The sequence below is a fragment of the Bombina bombina genome, chromosome 6 (genome assembly GCF_027579735.1).
Source record: "Bombina bombina isolate aBomBom1 chromosome 6, aBomBom1.pri, whole genome shotgun sequence".
NCBI classification, from domain to species: Eukaryota; Metazoa; Chordata; class Amphibia; order Anura; family Bombinatoridae; genus Bombina; species Bombina bombina.
The window spans coordinates 303,915,149-303,936,277 of NC_069504.1; positions in this window are offsets into that span (position 1 = coordinate 303,915,149).

Sequence of the window (21,129 nt, forward strand, 5' to 3'; positions counted from 1 at the left end):
GGTGAGTGCCTGCTTCTTTTTGTTTTGTATGGTTTGCCTGCTGCAGCACCCCGGTCAAAGATTCGTGAGTGCCATACTCTGCCTGGAATTATATATATATATATATATTTATATACACATACATACATACCTGCATGCATGCATGCATACATTCATACATACATACATATCCATCCCAGGTAAACACAAATTAGCTAATTTGTGTTTACCTGGGACCTTTCTAAGCACATATTGATGTGGCAATTGCCTTCCTTAATCAGTCATTTTTAAACCGTTTCCTCTCCTGATACCAGTATTGCTCAGATTAGGTAATGTTGTTGGGGTCAATCCCCTTTCTAGATTAGCTTTAGAGCAATCAGTGTATTCTCTGAGCCCTGAGGGTTACGGTGTATTTGAACTATTACCCAGGGAAGTAATTCTGTTTTTGAAGTCTCACACACACAGTCCTGATTTGTTTCTTAATCTAAGTTTTAAATGTATGTCTCACATATTTATGTTATACATTTGGTACTATTTACCACCCTTTTTATTCTATCATTAGTAAAAGTTACGTTTTAATAACCAGTTCTTGACACAATCCGGTTTTCAATGCATACTGTTACTATATAGTGTTTTGTGAGTGCTGGGTACTGTCAAACTTCTCTCTCTTTTTTGTACCTACGTTTACTTTCAACTTATAATATGAGTAAAAAACTTGATGCAAGTAAACACCCAAGATAAACCCCTTTTCGCTCGTGCATAACTGTTAGCGCCACTCGTAATCTAGCTCCAGGTCTGAGTAATTACCTAAAAATTTATTGACAGCACTGTATTTATGAGTCACTGAAACAATTAATTGTCTTATGACTCACAATTGTAAGAAGCATCTGACTTGAGCGGCAATAACACAAGTGTTTATGTTTGATAGTTATGCCCAGTTACAGCAAGGAAATGTTAACCACTTTTATGAACTTTAGCCCTGACCCCTGAAATTATCCCTAACTGCAGTGACCACCCATTTTAACCATAACCACTATTGCTGTTATATCCCCCATCAATAAGTTGTTTCTTTCCATTGGTTTAACTTACAAAATTAAAGTAAATTTAAATGTTTGCTCACATGTAGCCATTAATAAATGTGCATACATAGTAACATAGTAGATAAGGTTGAAAGAAGGCAGAATTCCATGGTGTTTAGCCTATACAGATCCTACCTGATTTACAATAAAAGGTTCAACTGAGCTTAAATTAATTTCATTACAAAAAGTGATCAATTTAACACATGCAATCATATCCCTTAATTCTGTTTCTAGCCGGAAATGTAACATAGCCATTTTTAAATGTATCTAAGGTATTGGCATTCACTACCTCCTTAGGCAGTGAGTCACGCTTTTGACTGCTCTTACAGTGAAACAATGTTTACGTTGCTGGAAATTAAATTTAATTTTCCTTTAGCCTTAAATTGTGACCTCTTGTCACAAACAATTTGCTTGGAATAAACAGAGCTTCCACCAATGGGCCTAAATATATTTGCATAAAGTAATCATATCACCTCTCAAGCGCCTTTTTTTTAGAGAAAACATACCAGTTTGGCTAACCTCTCCTCATAGCTTAAATTCTACATTCCCCTTATTAGGTTTGTTGCCCTTCTCTGACCTTTTCTAACTCTGCAATGTCTTTTTTTGAGATCTCCAGAACTGCACTCCATACTCAAGGTGAGGTCTTACCAGTGATTAATATAGTGACAGAATTGTAAGAAGCATCTGACCCTATGTCATGTTGCAGTTTAATTTTTTCGAAATGTAAGGTAGAATGTGTTTGCTAATTAAACAGTGCTATTTATTTATATCTTATATTAATAATATTATTGACATTATTGACACTTTTGTACTTTTATTACATTGCTATGGCATTTACAAATAATCATACAGGGGGCAAAGATTATGCCACAAAGTATTAATGATTAGCCCACTAAAGAAGTGCTTATTTTCTACCACCCAACAGTAAAATAGCCTTTGCTTATTATTCCTGGGATAAATCCCCTGGCTTTTGACCAAGAGACCTACTGTATTTAGCCATTTCAGTAATCATAGTAATGATTGAAATGTTGTTCACGTACTGGAACTCTATAATTTATACAATTTATAGGAAAAAAAATCTCTGTTAAATATATCATCAGTCGCTTTTTGCCTTAGCTGCTGAATGTCGTTAAACTATAATTTAACTTTTAATTGTATTGTAATAATCATTTTTTCTAAAAGAAGCAAAACTTTTTAGATCTTACTAGTTTCTAGGACATTTAACTAGGTAAAGATATAGAACATCATATACACCTTCATTTTTATTTATTTTCTACAGCAGCACATAGTGACTATGTCTATTTTGTAGCTCTCCTGTAGGTTTCTGTTGGGAATATTATGCATATGTGATTTTTATTGCAACAGCTTTTAATTCTTTCATTTGGAAAATAGCTGTTTTACTATCCAGATGTTATAATGTCAGATATCTTGCTGTGCTGCAGCACTACTTTAAAGCTGCATTTCAAAATTGTCAGAAAGCCAAGCCACACAAGACAAATCTCCTTAATCCATATTTTTTTGTAATGTTTATGTGAAATTCCTGTTTACATCTTGTCATATGTTAGAGCTCCTAAATATAATGAAAGCACCATTTTGTGGTTTGGAGATAAGAAAATTAATTTATGGAAGAGAAGCAAAGTTAAAATGAATCATGGGAAATTAAATATGTAAATATAAAGGTAAAAATGAGACATAATGAAAATCTCTCTGTGTGGACAGTAGAAATCTTGGTCAGCTCCTCTTCAAAAATCCCCTGGTTAAAACTAGGATGGTTCTATAACAAGAGAAAGAAATTAAAAAGGTGTCCAAATGATGTAATATATCAAATAATTACATACATCGCCTGAAGAAGCAGTATGTTAAACTAAGAAAAAGGTTGCATATTAAAACACTTTTAAACTACACCCTTTGTCTGTGATGTATATTATTTATGTCTTTGTAAGACATTTTTAAACCCAATATACCATTTTCATTTAAATTGTGTAACAGAATTGTAATATAGCTAGCTTGGGAGCTGCAAAGTATCCCAGAAGGCATTTGGTGACACCTGTTAAGATGAAAAGCATCACATAACTGAGATTCTTCTCTCTGTTGAATATTTTATTAATTGTCTCCATGTGCTAAAGCACTTTCAGTGCCCTTTTCATTATTCTAGGATACATTGGAGATGTTGTAACTGATTAAGGGGCAATCACAATCCTTAAGGAAAATGTTATCAAAATATACCATTAAAGTATAAACGGATTTGTGTAGATAAAGAAATTAATACGTTTTTGTAAAGTTTGAGATCGACCCCTAAATTCTCCATTGAAGAATGCCCTCTTTAACCATGAAAACGTTGGGTGCTGGATGTCACTAGTGAGGAACATTATGGATGGTAGGGGTCCTTTAGTAGCTTGGCCTCCCCAGGCATGATCAGTAAAAAAATGTTCAGTAGCAGCAGAGAAGTTCTTGTTGTACACAAATGGGCGGCATATAATTTTAAAAATGGTGGCTCATTGGAACCAAGAAGTAGGTATTTATATAAAAAGCTAAATTACAGTGGTATAATCTTGCATTTGACAAGTGTCAACCCAGTTACTGTGATTATGGTGCAAGGTGTGGGGGTTTAAAGGGATTATTGTTTAATCAAATTGTGGGATCTAGTGTTAAATGTTAATGCAGCTTGGGCAGGTTAATTGGGCAAAAGTGGGAGGTAGCTAGGATTTCTTGCACATGGTGTAAAGAGATAAAATTGGTACCTATATTGTAGTTAACTGGTGACTATTATGACCACACTGAACAGGCTGTGCATTTTTGACCTATGAGAGTAAATCTGTCTTGTTAGGCCTTGTTTCAACTGCTGTTGTAAACTGTGCAATCTGGTGGGAAAATATCTCTTGTTACCACCAGTTTACATATTGTACAACAGCAATGGAGACTAATCCTTAGGGGCCGATTTATCACTGCCCGAATGGGACTGTATACACCTGTTTCCGCGAGAGTCTTCAGGCTTGCCGGAAACTGTAGTGAAGAAGCAGCTGTCTTAAAACCGCTGCTGATTAACTTGTCCACCTGCTCTGAGGCGGCAAACAGCAATCCGCCTGATTGCATACGATCTGGTTGATTGACACCCCCTGCTAGCGGCCGATTGGCCGTGAATGTGCAGGGGGCGGCATTGCACAAGCATTTCTAGTGAAATGCTTGTGCATAATAAAACCGACAGCTGGCATTTATCAATGTGTGGCAGACATGATCGCTACAGCTGATCATGTCTGTTCGCACTTTTATAAATTGAACCCTTAGGCCTCTAGTTATCAAGCCGTCAACCGCAAATACGCTGGAATTCCGCAGCGTATTTGTGGCGAGGCTGATTCGCTGTAGTTATCAAGCCCTACAGCCCGGCAAAAGTAGAATTTAGTGACGTAAAATACGATCCGCCAGATTCAGTCCGACACAGATCGATGGTTACATCACTCCAGATGTTCCGAACGCAAGACTACTTTTGCTAGTTATCAAAGAACTAGCAGGTACGCTCGCCACTATTCCGGGCGGCGGATCCCATAGGAATCAATGTGAGTCTGACAACAGCGAGAGCTCATGTTCGCTGCTGCCCGATATCCCATTGATTTATATGGGAAGTGTCTGCACCTAACACCCTAACATGTACCCTGAGTCTAAACACCCCTAATCTGCCCCCCTACACCGCCGCCACCTACTTTATACTTATTAACCCCTAAACCACCGCTCCCGGACCCCGCCACAACTATAATAAATATAGGAGTGCACATGTGTCTTGAGTACTAAATGTATAGAATTGTGCAAACACTGCTGCCATATACTGCTCAAGATACACACTCCTAAGCCTACCTCGTTGTGCTGTTAAGTAATTTTACAACATGTAACAAGAAAAAGAGGTAAACTTGAAGTATATTGGAATGTTGTTAAAAATGATATAGCTGAATCATGAAAGTTAAATAATTACATGCATGGCCTTTAAAAAATAAAATAAAAAAATACTAACTTGATTGTGATACTTTGAATAAAAGGGATTGGTACTTGAAAGAGAAAACATTTATGGTGATTATTTTCTTATCAATAAAAACAGTACATACTTAAGAGGACTATTTTCTTATTAGTGAACTAATTATCAGTTATAATTAACCGTTTAATTGAACTCAGAGAGTCATGCCCAATTAAGTCAGAATTGGATCACTTGTCTCATATTCATCATAAATTCTAAATAAAAAAAGTAGTTAATTTTTAATGTCTAAAGAATTTTGAATCCTCTAGCACTGTTCTGTATTTCTTATTTAATTTACATTTCTTTGAAGTCTTTAATCATTTCTTCAAAAATTTAAATATTTATTTGACAATAATTTAGTTGTTTTATTTATCATTTTAAAAAAAAGAGGCTGGATGATTTCTTAGCAGAAAAGGTTTAACATCAAAGGTTTGTCTTTTTTTTTTTTCTTCTGCGTGGCACAGCTGGCACTTTTGGAAGAAATAAAAACAAAATTAATTACAGTAAGTTATTTGTTGCTGCTTTAATGCAGGCAAATGAAATTACATTTTACTTGAATCTTTAAACAAACTTCTGAATCAAAGTACTATATTTAAAAATATGGAGAATAATGCACATTTATGGGACGTGCAAAGATCATCAATACACTATATTATATATATTAAAAAAAATGTTGCAGCAGCACTGTCTGTTATCAAACAAATCTTCTATTAGCCCAAGGAAGCAACAACGTTTCAGCCTCATTTGCCCTTAATCATGTTATCTCACAATTTTATAACCCAACACCTTTATACAGAGTTCCCAGGTGTACCTAACTACTCATTAACCACTTATTGGTTGCATATCTACAAAGAGCATCTTTCATATCATACTAGTGATAACTAGCGGCTATAGTTTGTAATTTTACATAAAATCACTACAAATGCAAAGTATGTGCACTGTCCCAGAATAAACCAGGGACATGCACTCCTGAAACTCTGATATCTTAGCATCTCTTTTCTTAAATATTTTATTTTTAACAAAGATGGCCCTATTCAAAACGCTATTGAAATTGATTTACAAAAAAAAAAGACTCAAATCTAATTCACGATTCAGAGTTTTAGGATACAATGAATCTAATTTATATGGCCATGATGGATCATTTCTTCAAAATGAACTCTCTATTACCCCCTACCTAGCTATAGAGACATGGTCAAGTATTTAGAAATCTTAATTGTGCAATAGTATGCCAAAATGTAAAAAAAATTATAAGCAACAGTTGCAGTGAGATCTCTTCATCTAATATCAGATTTGTGTTGTGTAATGCTGTCTCTAACCCTCTTGGTGGTCTCGCCAACATAAAACCATCCAAATGGACATAATGTAATCAAATACACAACAAAAGAGGTATTTAAATTTTCATGTATAATATCCCTTCATTTGAAATAAGGAGTTAATAACATACAGTGCTGCTGCAACTTCTCTCTCTCTCACACTCTCTCTCACACTCTCTCTCACACTCTCTCACACACTCTCTCACACACTCTCTCTCTCCTTTTCAGCAGATTACCTTAACGCCAAAGCATCACTGTTCACACAGCTTATAAACTTAGCTAGGTTTAGTGCAGTGATTCATAACCATCCCAGGACAGACTGTTTCGTAGTTATTGCTACTCATCAGCTGGGAGAAGGTTTGAATCACTGCTGTGTGAAGTTGATTTCGGGCAAAATACAACAACCTTTAAAATTAGGGGGAATAAGTGAGTTTAAAATCCTCCACTATGCACAAAATATAGAGAAAATAACTCATTGTGTAGCTCATTAACAAATCTAGACAGGCCAGAAGGCTTATTTTTCCCACAGAAAACCTCTGGAATACATTGTTTCCAATGCAGCAAAGGATTCTGGGTAAGATATGCAAATGTTTTCACAATGACACACCTTTTTACTTCAAGTCTGGGAAAAACAAGCCTTCTGGCCTGTCCAGATTTGTTAATGAGCTACACAATGAGTTATTTTCTCTATATTTTGTGCGTAGTGGAGGATTTTTACTTTTTAAAAATAAAACTAAAAGAAAGTAAATGCGCTATATGTAAATGAACCATATCACACAATTATAAAAATATCACAGATAATGCATATACACATGTAAATACACATATAACAGTGTATATATATATATATATATATATATATATACGTATACACAAATACGTTGATATTTAAATAGATTCTAAATATAAGAACAGATAAAAGTATAAAATAAACAATGGATAATCCTAAAATATTATAAAAATGGTTTATAAAAATGATCTCATTTGATGTTTGTATTGCACAGTACCTCTTGTTATCCCAAAAAGTTCAAGTATGTTCCAAATAGAAGTTAATATAAAAAGGAGGATATCCCTTTAAATTTCCAAAGTCCCTTTTGGTTTCCCAACAGGAGTACTCTCTTGTGCAGCGCCAATTAAACCAGGCAAATCCATGCCTCAGTTGCAACCACAAAGATATGTGAAGAGAGAAGAAAAGAGAGAGCGCACAAGAACGACTCAAGTGTAAATTTTATTAAACAAATTGCACAGACTTTTTTATGTTGCACTTACTAGAAATATATTTAAAACAGCATTCAGGATGATATGCTCATTCCTCAGCGTTTTGCTGCCTCACACTGCAGCCTAGGATAGCAGTGTCTCCAGGTGTTCTGACGAACAGCGTCTTGTGCAGGGCTTTCCGGATGCCCTGACTAACTGCTTGTTTGCCGGGTAGGTAGGACAGATGGTGCTTCGGTTAGAGCGTTGGACCTGTCAGCTGGTACCTGACGCGTTTCCCCCGGTCTGCGGCCGGGCTTTATAAAAGGTAAAAAATGACGGATAACTTCTTCCTTACCGCCCCTGGTTTTTAAAGGGCTTGTGACCAATCAGAAGAGGTGGGTATGTTTCCTAAAACCAATCCATGACTCAGGATCTTAAGTTGTGTCATAATAGACTAGAGTCCAATCAGACTTAGTGGGTGTGTCTGTCGGCTGAACGCAAACTTCAATAGCTTTTAAACATCTGAAAGTTCGTGCTGTCAGAGGTCTTTGTTAATAAACTGTATGACAAGCTTAATCCACATATTTAAAATACAACATACAAATCTGGTAATACAATTATTATAAATATTATACTATAATAAAAGGTGGACAATTCATGAAAATACCAGACAATTCATAAAAACCTTTGGTTATGCAGGACAAAAAATCTTCTAAAAAATTTCTTTACATACTACAACGATAAAAATTTACTGAACTGCTACAAGTTTAAAAATACATTGTATTTCATATGTTAGTATTATCCCTATATAAATGTATATTTGGGACCTGAATATGATCATAATTCCTTTTTAATTAACAGCCCTTATTCCAAAAGGTATTGATTCCTTATTTGATTTTAACATTTGCTAACTTATATACACATGTTTTATTAAAATTGATCAATGTATTGTTTACAATTAACTCTATATTATATATATGGCAGATATTTGTACATAATAAGACCTGAGGCTTTTAGTTAATTTATATTTAAAATTTAAAAAACATCATTAGAAAGAATAAATAATAAAAACCTCAGATAAGTTATACTAAAAAAGCCCAATATTAATTTAGTAATATAAATTTGATGATAAAAAATTGGATGTCTAGGGTTGCGTAACTAAATGAATACTTAACAATAAGAAAAATAAATACTTAGGCCTAGATTTAGAGTTGGGCGGTAGCCGTCAAAACCAGCGTTAGAGGCTCCTAATGCTGGTTTTGGGCTACCGCCGGTAATTAGAGTCAGTCATTAAAGGGTCTAACGCTCACTTTCCAGCCGCGACTTTTCCATACCGCAGATCCCCCTACGCCATTTGCGTATCCTATCTTTTCAATGGGATCTTTCTAACGCCGGTATTTAGAGTCGTGTCTAAAGTGAGCGTTAGAAATCTAACGACAAAACTCCAGCCACAGAAAAAAGTCAGTAGTTAAGAGCTTTCTGGGCTAACGCCGGTTTATAAAGCTCTTAACTACTGTGCTCTAAAGTACACTAACACCCATAAACTACCTATGTACCCCTAAACCAAGGTGCCCCCACATCGCCGCCACTCGATTAAATTTTTTTAACCCCTAATCTGCCGACCGCCACCTACGTTATACTTATGTACCCCTAATCTGCTGCCCCTAACACCACCGACCCCTATATTATATTTATTAACCCCTAACCTGCCCCCCACAACGTCGCCGCCAGCTACCTACAATAATTAACCCCTAATCTGCCGACCGCAAAGCGCCGCCACCTACGTTATACTTATGTACCCCTAATCTGCTGCCCCTAACACCGCCGACCCCTATATTATATTTATTAACCCCTAATCTGCCCCCCTCAACGTTGCCTCCACCTGCCTACACTTATTAACCCCTAATCTGCCGAGCGGACCGCACCGCTACTATAATAAAGTTATTAACCCCTAATCCGCCTCAATAACCCTATAATAAATAGTATTAACCCCTAATCTGCCCTCCCTAACATCGCCGACACCTAACTTCAATTATTAACCCCTAATCTGCCGACCGAATCTCGCTGCTACTGTAATAAATGGATTAACCCCTAAAGCTAAGTCTAACCCTAACACTAACACCCCCCTAAGTTAAATATAATTTAAATCTAACAAAATAAATTAACTCTTATTAAATAAATTATTCCTATTTAAAGCTAAATACTTACCTGTAAAATAAACCCTAATATAGCTACAATATAAATAATAATTATATTATAGCTATTTTAGGATTTATATTTATTTTACAGGTAACTTTGTATTTATTTTAACCAGGTACAATAGCTATTAAATAGTTAAGAACTATTTAATAGCTAAAATAGTTAAAATAATTACAAAATTACCTGTAAAATAAATCCTAACCTAAGTTACAATTAAACCTAACACTACACTAGCAATAAATTAATTAAATACAATACCTACAATTATCTAAAATTAAACCTAACACTACACTATCAATAAAGTAATTAAATACAATACCTACAAATAAATACAATGAAATAAACTAACTTAAGTACAAAAAATAAAAAAGAACTAAGTTACAAAAAATAAAAAAATATTTACAAACATTAGAAAAATATTACAACAATTTTAAACTAATTACACCTACTCTAAGCCCCCTAATAAAATAAAAAAGCCCCCCAAAATAAAAAAATGCCCTACCCTATTCTAAATTAAAAAAGTTCAAAGCTCTTTTACCTTACCAGCCCTGAACAGGGCCCTTTGCAGGGCATGCCCCAAAGAATTCAGCTCTTTTGCCTGTAAAAAAAACACATACAATAACCCCCCCCCAACATTACAACCCACCACTCACATACCCCTAATCTAACCCAAACCCCCCTTAAATAAACCTAACACTAAGCCACTGAAGATCTTCCTACCTTATCTTCACCATACCAGGTTCACCGATCCGTCCTCGTAAGTCTTGATCCAAGCCTCGGAAGTGTTGATCCAAGCCCAAGCGGGGGGCTGAAGAGTGACGTCCATCCTCGGGCTGAAGTCTGGATCCAAGCGGCGGCTGAAGAACTCCATCATCGGGCTGAAGTCGGAAGTCCATCATCGGGATGAAGTCTTCTATCAAGCCGCATCTTCAATCTTCTTTCTTCTGGAGCGAAGCCATCTTCTTTCCAACCAACGCGGATCCAACCTCTTCAACCAACGCCTACTCGCCGAATGACGGTTCCTTTAAATGACGTCATCCAAAATGGCGTCCCTCGAATTCCGATTGGCTGATAGGATTCTATCAGCCAATCGGAATTAAGGTAGGAATATTCTGATTGGCTGATGGAATCAGCCAATTAGAATCAAGTTTAATCCGATTGGCTGATCCAATCAGCCAATCAGATTGAGCTTGCATTCTATTGGCTGTTCTGATCAGCCAATAGAATGCGAGCTCAATCTGATTGGCTGATTGGATCAGCCAATCGGATTGAACTTGATTCTGATTGGCTGATTCCATCAGCCAATCAGAATTTTCCTACCTTAATTCCGATTGGCTGATAGAATCCTATCAGCCAATTGGAATTTGAGGAACGCCATCTTGGATGACGTCATTTAAAGGAACCGTCATTCGGCGAGTAGGCGTCGGTTGAAGAGGTTGGATCCGCGTCGGTTGGAAAGAAGATGGCTCCGCTCCGCTCCAGAAGAAAGAAGATTGAAGATGCGGCTTGATAGAAGACTTCATCCCGATGATGGACTTCCAACTTCAGCCCGATGATGGAGTTCTTCAGCCGCCGCTTGGATCCAGACTTCAGCCCGAGGATGGACGTCACTCTTCAGCCCCCCGCTTGGGCTTGGATCAACACTTCCGAGGCTTGGATCAAGACTTCCGAGGACGGATCAGTGAACCTGGTATGGTGAAGATAAGGTAGGAAGATCTTCAGGGGTTTAGTGTTAGGTTTTTTAAGGGGGGTTTGAACTTTTTTAATTTAGAATAGGGTAGGGCATTTTTTTATTTTGGGGGGCTTTGTTATTTTATTAGGGGGCTTAGAGTAGGTGTAATTAGTTTAAAATTGTTGTAATATTTTTCTAATGTTTGTAAATATTTTTTTATTTTTTGTAACTTAGTTCTTTTTTATTTTTTGTACTTTAGTTAGTTTATTTCATTGTATTTATTTGTAGATATTGTATTTAATTAATTAATTTATTGATAGTGTAGTGTTATGTTTAATTGTAGATAATTGTAGGTATTTTATTTAATTAATTTATTGATCGTGTAGTGTTAGGTTTAATTGTAACTTAGGTTAGGATTTATTTTACAGGTAATTTTGTAATTATTTTAACTATTTTAGCTATTAAATAGTTCTTAACTATTTAATAGCTATTGTACCTGGTTAAAATAAATGCAAAGTTACCTGTAAAATAAATATAAATCCTAAAATAGCTATAATATAATTATTATTTATATTGTAGCTATATTAGGGTTTATTTTACAGGTAAGTATTTAGCTTTAAATAGGAATAATTTATTTAATAAGAGTTAATTTATTTCGTTAGATTTAAATTATATTTAACTTAGGGGGGTGTTAGTGTTAGGGTTAGACTTAGCTTTAGGGGTTAATCCATTTATTACAGTAGCGGCGAGATTCGGTCGGCAGATTAGGGGTTAATAATTGAAGTTAGGTGTCGGCGATGTTAGGGAGGGCAGATTAGGGGTTAATACTATTTATTATAGGGTTATTGAGGCGGGAGTGAGGCGGATTAGGGGTTAATAACTTTATTATAGTAGCGGTGCGGTCCGCTCGGCAGATTAAGGGTTAATAAGTGTAGGCAGGTGGAGGCGACATTGAGGGGGGCAGATTAGGGGTTAATAGATATAATATAGGGGTCGGCGGTGTTAGGGGCAGCAGATTAGGGGTACATAGGGATAATGTAAGTAGCGGCGGTTTACGGAGCGGCAGATTAGGGGTTAAAAAAATATGCAGGTGTCAGCGATAGCGGGAGCGGCAGATTAGGGGTTAATAAGTGTAAGGTTAGGGGTGTTTAGACTCGGGGTTCATGTTAGGGTGTTAGGTGCAGACGTAGGAAGTGTTTCCCCATAGAAAACAATGGGGCTGCGTTAGGAGCTGAACGCGGCTTTTTTGCAGGTGTTAGGTTTTTTTTTCAGCTCAAACAGCCCCATTGTTTTCTATGGGGGAATCGTGCACGAGCACGTTTTTGAAGCTGGCCGCGTCCATAAGCAATGCTGGAATTGAGAGTTGCAGTGGCGTTAAAGTATGCTCTACGCTCCCTTTTTGGAGCCTAACGCACTGAAAACCCAGCCATTCTGTGAACTCTAAATACCAGCGGTATTTAAAAGGTGCGGGAGAAAAAAAGCATGTGTAGCTAACGCACCCCTTTGGCCGCAGAACTCTAAATCTAGGCGTTAGATAATAAATACAGTAATTCATTATGAGACCTCAAGTTAAAATCCTTTTGGTTAAATAAATGTTAATACCATTTTAAAATACAAACTAATCTTTTAAAATTGTATCTCTATATATTTAAAAAAAGACACGTTTAATATGTTGGTTATTATGGGTTAATATAAATGCAGCTACATCTATGTCTATATTTAAACCATGCGGTTGCAAAGTTTTTAATCTATAAATCCATTTTGTTTCTAATTTTCTTAGTTCTAAAAGGCGATTCGGTTTCGTCAATGAAACGCTATCTATAAATTGTACTGTCATGAGATGCAGGACATATGCAGGACACAGCAATGATGGTACAACTCTATTTTATTACAGAGCATAGCAATACACATCCAGACAGGTTGATTGTACTAAACTAACTGCGACACAGACACCGGACCTAAGCCCCGCCCACCAGCTAGTGACATCACATCCTGCTATCATCACATCTTCCCCTTTTTCAAAGGCAAAGCATACATTCGCATATATTAAATAACAAGGTACACCAACAGGGTATACAACAACATTTTGTTTTAGAACATTATAAGAACAGATAGATTAGAAAACATGAACAAATAAATTACATCCTGACTTGGACATCGGGGTAGACTACCCTAGTCCACAGTGACCATGGGATTATTCTGCCCATACTTCCGGTCACTGTTCTAGCTAAAGTCAGTCCCTGTATCGGGCCGGAAGCCTCACCACTCTTCCGCTTGATGTAACTTTGCATGAACTGTCCTCTGATACAGAAGATGGTGAACAAGAGTCTGCTGGAGGCAAAGATATATCCCCGCTATGATCTTGCTGAGGGGAAGGCACCTCTCTTAGAACAGGGGATCCCACCGGCGGTGGTACTGAGGTATCCGGTTCCAGACTCTCAGGTACAGGCTGAAGATGTCTTCGGTTACGGCGTGTAACCGTCCCTCCCTCTGTAAGGACTGTGTAAGACCTTGGTTCTGGAGAGCGGCCCACTACCGTAGCAGGCGTCTTCCATTTCTTCTCATCATCCAGTTTAATTCTGACACTTTGGCCCGCTTTCAGTTCCTGTAAAGGCCTGACAGAATGTCTCCTGTCGTAGAAGAAACGATAACCCTTTTTGGCCTCTTCATCCCTCCTAAGGACTTCGTCCCGAGGAACAGGGCCAGGCGGCTTGAAGACACCCACTGAGGGTAAAGTGGTGCGAATCTGGCGTCCTAGCATCAGCTGTGCCGGGCTAAACCCGGTGGCTTGAATGGGCGTCGCCCTGTATGACAAGAGGGCTAGGTACGGTTCGGATTGCTTTAGAATGAATTTTGTTGTTTGAACTGCCCTTTCAGCCATTCCGTTGGCCTGCGGATAATGTGGACTTGACGTGGAATGTACAAAATCATATTCCCTGCTGAAAGCACTGAACTCTGTAGAAGCGAACTGCATGCCATTATCACTCACCAGCTCCATTGGAATGCCCCAGCGGGCGAACAAGCTCTTCAGGCGAATGATAACGGCCTGACTTGTGATATCATTCAGGGGTGCTATTTCCAAATACCTGGAATAGTAGTCGATAACAACAAGAAACTTTTTCCCGTGCAGTTCGCACAAATCAGCAGCTATTTTCTGCCACGGCCCCGCAGGCAGCGGAGTAGACATTAAGGGCTCCCTTCTCTGAGTAGGCCGGCGTTCCCGGCAAAAGGCACATTTAGACACGTGATTTGCAATGTCGGAGCTGATCCCAGGCCACCACACAGCTGTAGCTGCTCTTTCTCTGCACTTTGTAATGCCTAAGTGGCCATCGTGAATCCTGTTTAACATCTCCTTCCTCATGCTGACAGGAATTACAATACGGTCTTGGAACAGCACCAACCCCTCCAGCTCCGTGAGCTGCGACCTCTCTGGCTGGTAAGCATTTAAAGACATCCAGGCTGCCCGGCTCTCGGGCCAGTCATCTCTTATGTACCTTATAACTTCTTGCAGATCTGTGTCCAAATATGTCTCTTTCTTTATCTCTTCCAGTTTCCTTGAAGAAATGGACTTAGAGGCCAGAACTGAATCAACATACACTTTTACATCCGACTCAGTGGAGGATTCTTCAGCAGCAGCCAGCGGGAGCCTGGACAGTGTATCTGCCACAACCAGCTGCTTCCCCGGCACATGCACTGCCTGAACATTGAACCTGAGTAGTCTCATTAAAAGTCTCTGGCATCTCAAGGGTGTTTTGTCGATGTCATAAGAATTGATAAGAGGGACTAGCGGTTTGTGGTCAGTTTCCAGACTAAATTTCTCCAAACCCACTAGATAACGCTGAAAGCGCTCACAGGCCCAAACTGCAGCCAGGCACTCTTTCTCAATTTGAGCGTATTTTGACTCTGCAGCCGTCAGTGTGCGGGAACAGTAGGCGATGGGCTGTAGTTTGTTGTCATTCAGCTGCAGAAGTGCAGCCCCCAACCCATAACTGCTAGCATCAGCACTAACCACAGTCTTTTTTGAAGGGTCGTAGAACCCCAGCACTGGGGCAGACCCCAGCAGGGACTTAGCATGCAGGAACGCTTTTTCTTGTGAGGGTCCCCAAACCCAGGCAACATCTTTCTTAAGCAACTCTGTGATAGGGTGCAAAACTGTAGATAAATCTGGAAGAAACTTGCCCACGTAATTTACAAGGCCCAATATCTGTCTCAGCTCATGTACATCAGAAGGGCTTTTCATCTGTTCGATAGCCCGAATTTTCTCGGGGTCCGGCTTGATGCCATCCCCGTTGATGACATGCCCAAAGTAGCATAATTCCGTTTTCCTAAAATGACATTTTTCTTTATTCAGCTTCAGCCCAGACTCTTTGATAGCCTGCAGCACACAACTCAAACGCTGATCATGCTCTTCCACTGTAGACCCATACACTAGAATGTCGTCCATGACGACTGCTGTGCCCACGTGGCCACTCAGGAGAGAACTCATTTCCCTCTGAAAGATCTCAGGAGCGGAGGATATCCCAAAGGGAAGTCTGCAGAAACAGAACCGACCTACCGGAGTGATAAAGGTAGTCAGTTTGCGGCACTTTGGATCCAGGGGGATCTGCCAAAAGCCGCTAGAAGCGTCTAATGTGGAAAAGAACTTCGCCCCAGCCAACTTCGGGGCTATATCTTCCAGTGTCGGCAGCACAAATCTCTCCCTCTTCACTGCCTCATTCAACCTTTTCAGGTCCACACAGATGCGCACCTTTCCGTTTTTCTTTGCAACTGGAACAATGGGGGCACACCAATCAGTTGCTTCAACAACCTCTTCAATAACCCCCATAGACTTCATGCGCATGAGCTCTTTCTCCACTTGAGGCATGAGCGGGAACGGAATTCTACGAGGAGTAGAAATACTGTACGGGACTGCGTCACTTTTAAGTGCTATACGGACAGGTTTGCAGCTCAGTAGGCCCAACTCGCCAAACATATCTTCAGAGATCTCATTCACTCTGGCCACGAGGCCCAAGTCACAGGCTGCTTTTCTGCTCAATAAACTGTTAACACACTGACCTCGGATCACATGCACCCACATGGTGAACTTCCTTTGTTTGTACTCACAGCTGGCAAGAAATTTCCCCACACAATCAATGCGGCCACCAGGACTATGAACATTTGTAGTAACCTTCGCCAGCTGGGGCTGTCGAGGCAGTTTCATAAATTCAGCAAAAGACATTACAGTGATATCAGCTCCTGTGTCAATCTTAAAATCAACATTGGCTCCCATTACAGTAAAGGTAACTTTCCAATCTTCCTCTGAGCTTGTCCGTTCCACCACAGACCCCACAAAAGACACTTCCTGACCCTCCTGGTCACTGTCCACCTGCATCTCCTTAATGTATTCAGTTTTACACACCACTTCAAAATGGCCTATTCTGTTACATTTTCTGCATCTTTTATCTCTGGCCGGGCATATAGCACTCTGATCATGAGCCCGGTAGCACCGTGTGCATCGGCCATGTTGCGCCCATCCACTTCTAGGCCTTTCCAGTACTTTAGATCTACCGCTCACACTGTGCCTTTCACTAGTAATTTTCCTAGACTGTTGCACTTCATCCACAATACTCTCAGACCTCAGATCAGCACTTTGCTTTTTCACCAGTTCACTCTGGCGGGCCATCCTAATAGCCCCGTCTAACGTTAAATCAGGCTCTAACTGCAGCTTCAGGGAGACTTCAGCATCTGCAATTCCAATAACTATTCTGTCTCTGATTTGCTCTTCTTTAGCAACACCAAACTCACAGAATTCAGCTAATTCATACAGGCTGCGCACAAATGACTCCACAGATTCTCCCACACGCTGATTACGTTTGTGAAAACAAGCTCTCTCATGAATCACATTTCTTTTGGGCACAAAGTGGGCACTGAGTTTATCCATAACTATATCAAAGTTAACTTCGTCCCCTTCTTGGAAAGTAAAAGCATTGAACACTGGCTCTACATCTTTCCCCATAGAATATAAAAGAGAATTAACTTGTACTTCACCACTCTCCTTGTTCAGTTTGGATGCAATCCTGAAGCGCTGAAACCGCTGACGCCATGTGGGCCAAGCTGCAGGCTGAGAAAAGTCAAAAGGCTCAGGTGGGGTAAACTTTGACATCGTCATCATCAGAAACAGAAGCGTAGTCCAGAACTTCTGACACCATGTCATGAGATGCAGGACATATGCAGGACACAGCAATGATGGTACAACTCTATTTTATTACAGAGCATAGCAATACACATCCAGACAGGTTGATTGTACTAAACTAACTGCGACACAGACACCGGACCTAAGCCCCGCCCACCAGCTAGTGACATCACATCCTGCTATCATCACATGTACCTTTAGGGAACTGGGGTTGTTTCCATAGCATTCCAAAAAATGTTTTGGAATGCTGTGGTTAGTCATCTTTTCTTTAATATTATAGATGTGTTTGTTTACTCGTCGCCTAATTTTACGTTTCGTGCGACCTACATATAGTAGGCCGCACCCATATTGCAATAAAAAGACCACGTATATTGATTCACAATTACTCTTGAAGGGGATGTTGAATGTTTCTGTTAGTGCACTATTGGAGAATGTAGGTGCTTTATTGATGTGTTTGCGCATGTTGCATCTGGATTTTCCACATTTCATGGTGCCCTTCCACTCGCTTAACCAATTTGACCCTATTTTCATTTTGCTTGCTTCATTATCCTTATCCTTTTTGATTGGTTTGAGTTTGCTTGGGACAAGCATATTTTTGAGGCTTTTGCCTTTCCTATTGTTGGTTGGTTGTTTCCTATTGTTGATTGTTGGTTTTTCACCTATATATGGCCCTAAGAGAGGATCTGATTTACGTAATGGCTAATGTTTTTTAATAAATCTCTCTAAACATTTAGAGCCTTCATTAAAAGTTGTTATGAACCTTGGGGGATCTATCTTTTGTGGTTCTATAAGCTTATCGTGTATATGAGATCCTAATATTTTTGTTCAATTGATTTATTTGGGAAGAATACATTTCTCTCTTTTGACCTAGCCCTATCTTTTGCCTTTTGTATAAGCTCATGATCATAACCTTTTTCTAGGAATTTTTCTTCTAGAATTTTAGCTTCTGCCTCAAAATCAGTTAGATAAGTACAATTTCTTTTTATGCACAAAAATTTACTATACGGGACATTATCTATCCATGATTTTATGCGCACTTTTCGCTTGAATATAACTATTGCGATCTGTGTTTTTACGGTAATTTTTTACTGCTACTTTACCTGTGGTATCCTTAAAAAGTACAAGATCTAAAAATTCAATTTTTTCTTTAGAGTAAGATTTTTACTTTTTACCTCCCCCTAATTTTAAATGTTGTTGTATTTTGCCCAAAATCAACTTCGCCCAGCAGTGATTCAAACCTTCTCCCAGCTGATGAGTAGCAATAACTACAGACTGTCCTGGGATGGTTATGAATCACTGCACTAACCCTAGCTTTGGCATTAAGGGAAACTGCTGAAAAGGAGACTTGAAGTAAAAAGGTGTGTCATTGTGAACCTAATTTGCATATCTTACCTAGAATCCTTTGCTGCATTGGAAACAATGTATTCCAGAGGTTTTCTGTGTGAAAAACAAGCCTTCTGGCCTGTCTAGATTTGTTAATGAGCTACGCAATGAGTTATTTTCTCTATATTTTGTGCATAGTGGAGGATTTTAAACTCACTTTTTACCTCCTCCTAGTTTTAAATGTTTTTGTATTTTACCCGGAATCAACTTCACCCAGCAGTGATTCAAACTTTCTCCCAGCTGATGAGTAGCAATAACTATGAGACAGTCTGTCCTGGGATGGTTATGAATCACTGCACTAACCCTAACTAAGTTTATAAGCTGTGTGAACAGCGATGCTTTGGCGTTAAGGGAATCTGCTGAAAAGCAGACAAAGTAAAAAGGTGTGTCATTGTGAACCTATTTTGCATATCTTACCCAGAATCCTTTTCTGCATTGGAAACAATATATTCCAGAGGTTTTCTGTGGGAAAAACAAGCCTACTGGCCTGTCTAGATTTGTTAATGAGCTACACAATGAGTTATTTTCTCTATATTTTGTACGTAGTGGAGGATTTTAAACTCACTTTTTACCTCCCCCTAATTTTAAATGTTGTTCTGTATATATATATATATATATATATATATACACACACACATATATATATACTGTATATATATGTATATATGTGTTTCTGTGTGTGTGCATGCATATGTATTTATATGTTTATATATGTATATCTGTATGTAAATAGATATATACACATATAAATACATCTGCACACACACACATATATATATATATATATATATATATTTTCATATATATATATATTCATACGCACACATATTTAAACATGTTGCATATAGATATGTTAAAGCCCTTTGTTGCCCTTTTTTCAAACACCTTATACCATCTATCTTTGAGCCCTTTCAACTTTTTTTTTTTTATATAATTTTTATCAGACAGTGTTTATATGTGTGTAACTGTACATCTATATGTATGTATGTTGTTTTTAATGCAAAAAATATATTTTCCCCTACCCTTTACACAAGTTCTGAAGTCACGCTAACCCGAAGTATGTTAAATTCGAACGTGCGCTAACAAACACGTTTATTTTCAATATGTAATATGTGCGCTATTTCCTCTGCACGCAAAAACCCGAAAAAGTATATCTCTCTCGCGCTACTCTCGCGTTAGAGCGCCACTCATAATCTATCCCTATAATGGTCCTTTAAATGTCAGTTTTAGGTGGTGGTTTCATTGAGAAAAAAAAGCTAATTCAATAGCAAAAATAAACCTAAAAGAGCAATTTCCTTTGCATTTAGTCAGTGAGCACACAAGAAGGGAAGACAATTGTACTGCACTGTTGCTTTGAGGTTATAATTTTAAAGAGATTACTCTGAACTTGAACATTTTAATATGTTCTGAAATTGCTCTTCCCCAATCTGACTTGTCTATTTTCAAACTGAAATCCATACACAAAGTGAAGAAGGGAATAGGAACTCACTCCTTGCAACCAATCATATTTTATAATGCTATAAATGTCCTTTCGCTGCAGCTGAAGCAGTATTTTTGAAACAATAACAATAACAAAACCCCCCACTAATATACTGTATACAATATTTCACCATAATTCTTTTTCAATTGAATAAAATTAATGGCATTTTTATACAATTAGCAAGGGTCTTTTAAAATAAAATGAATTGGGTTTAATGTATTTGGCGCAACATATTACATAAATTAGTAAGGTAGCTTTCTCTGCCTCTTGTGCATGCCATCAATGAGCCATTTGTGCTCTGAACCGAAACACTAATGAAGTACTTTTTACAACTCTCTAACATAAATCAAATATTTCATTATATGGATGTAGTCATTTTTCTAAAGAATAAGCTTAAAATGTACACATAAAGCTCCGTTAACACTAACTCAGTAAAAAAAAAAAAATACAATGTAATGGTATTTGCCTTTATTTTTAGTTTGTGTGGAAGTAATCAAATTTAATTGCTTTTGTTCTATAATTTTTTTTTTTAATACAAGGCTGGTTATAAAATTCAGTCACTGTTATAGCAATGAGAAGATGAATTTTATATTATAAAAGAATGTAATGATTAGTACTGGATTCATTGCCAAAACAAATACAATATTGAGTG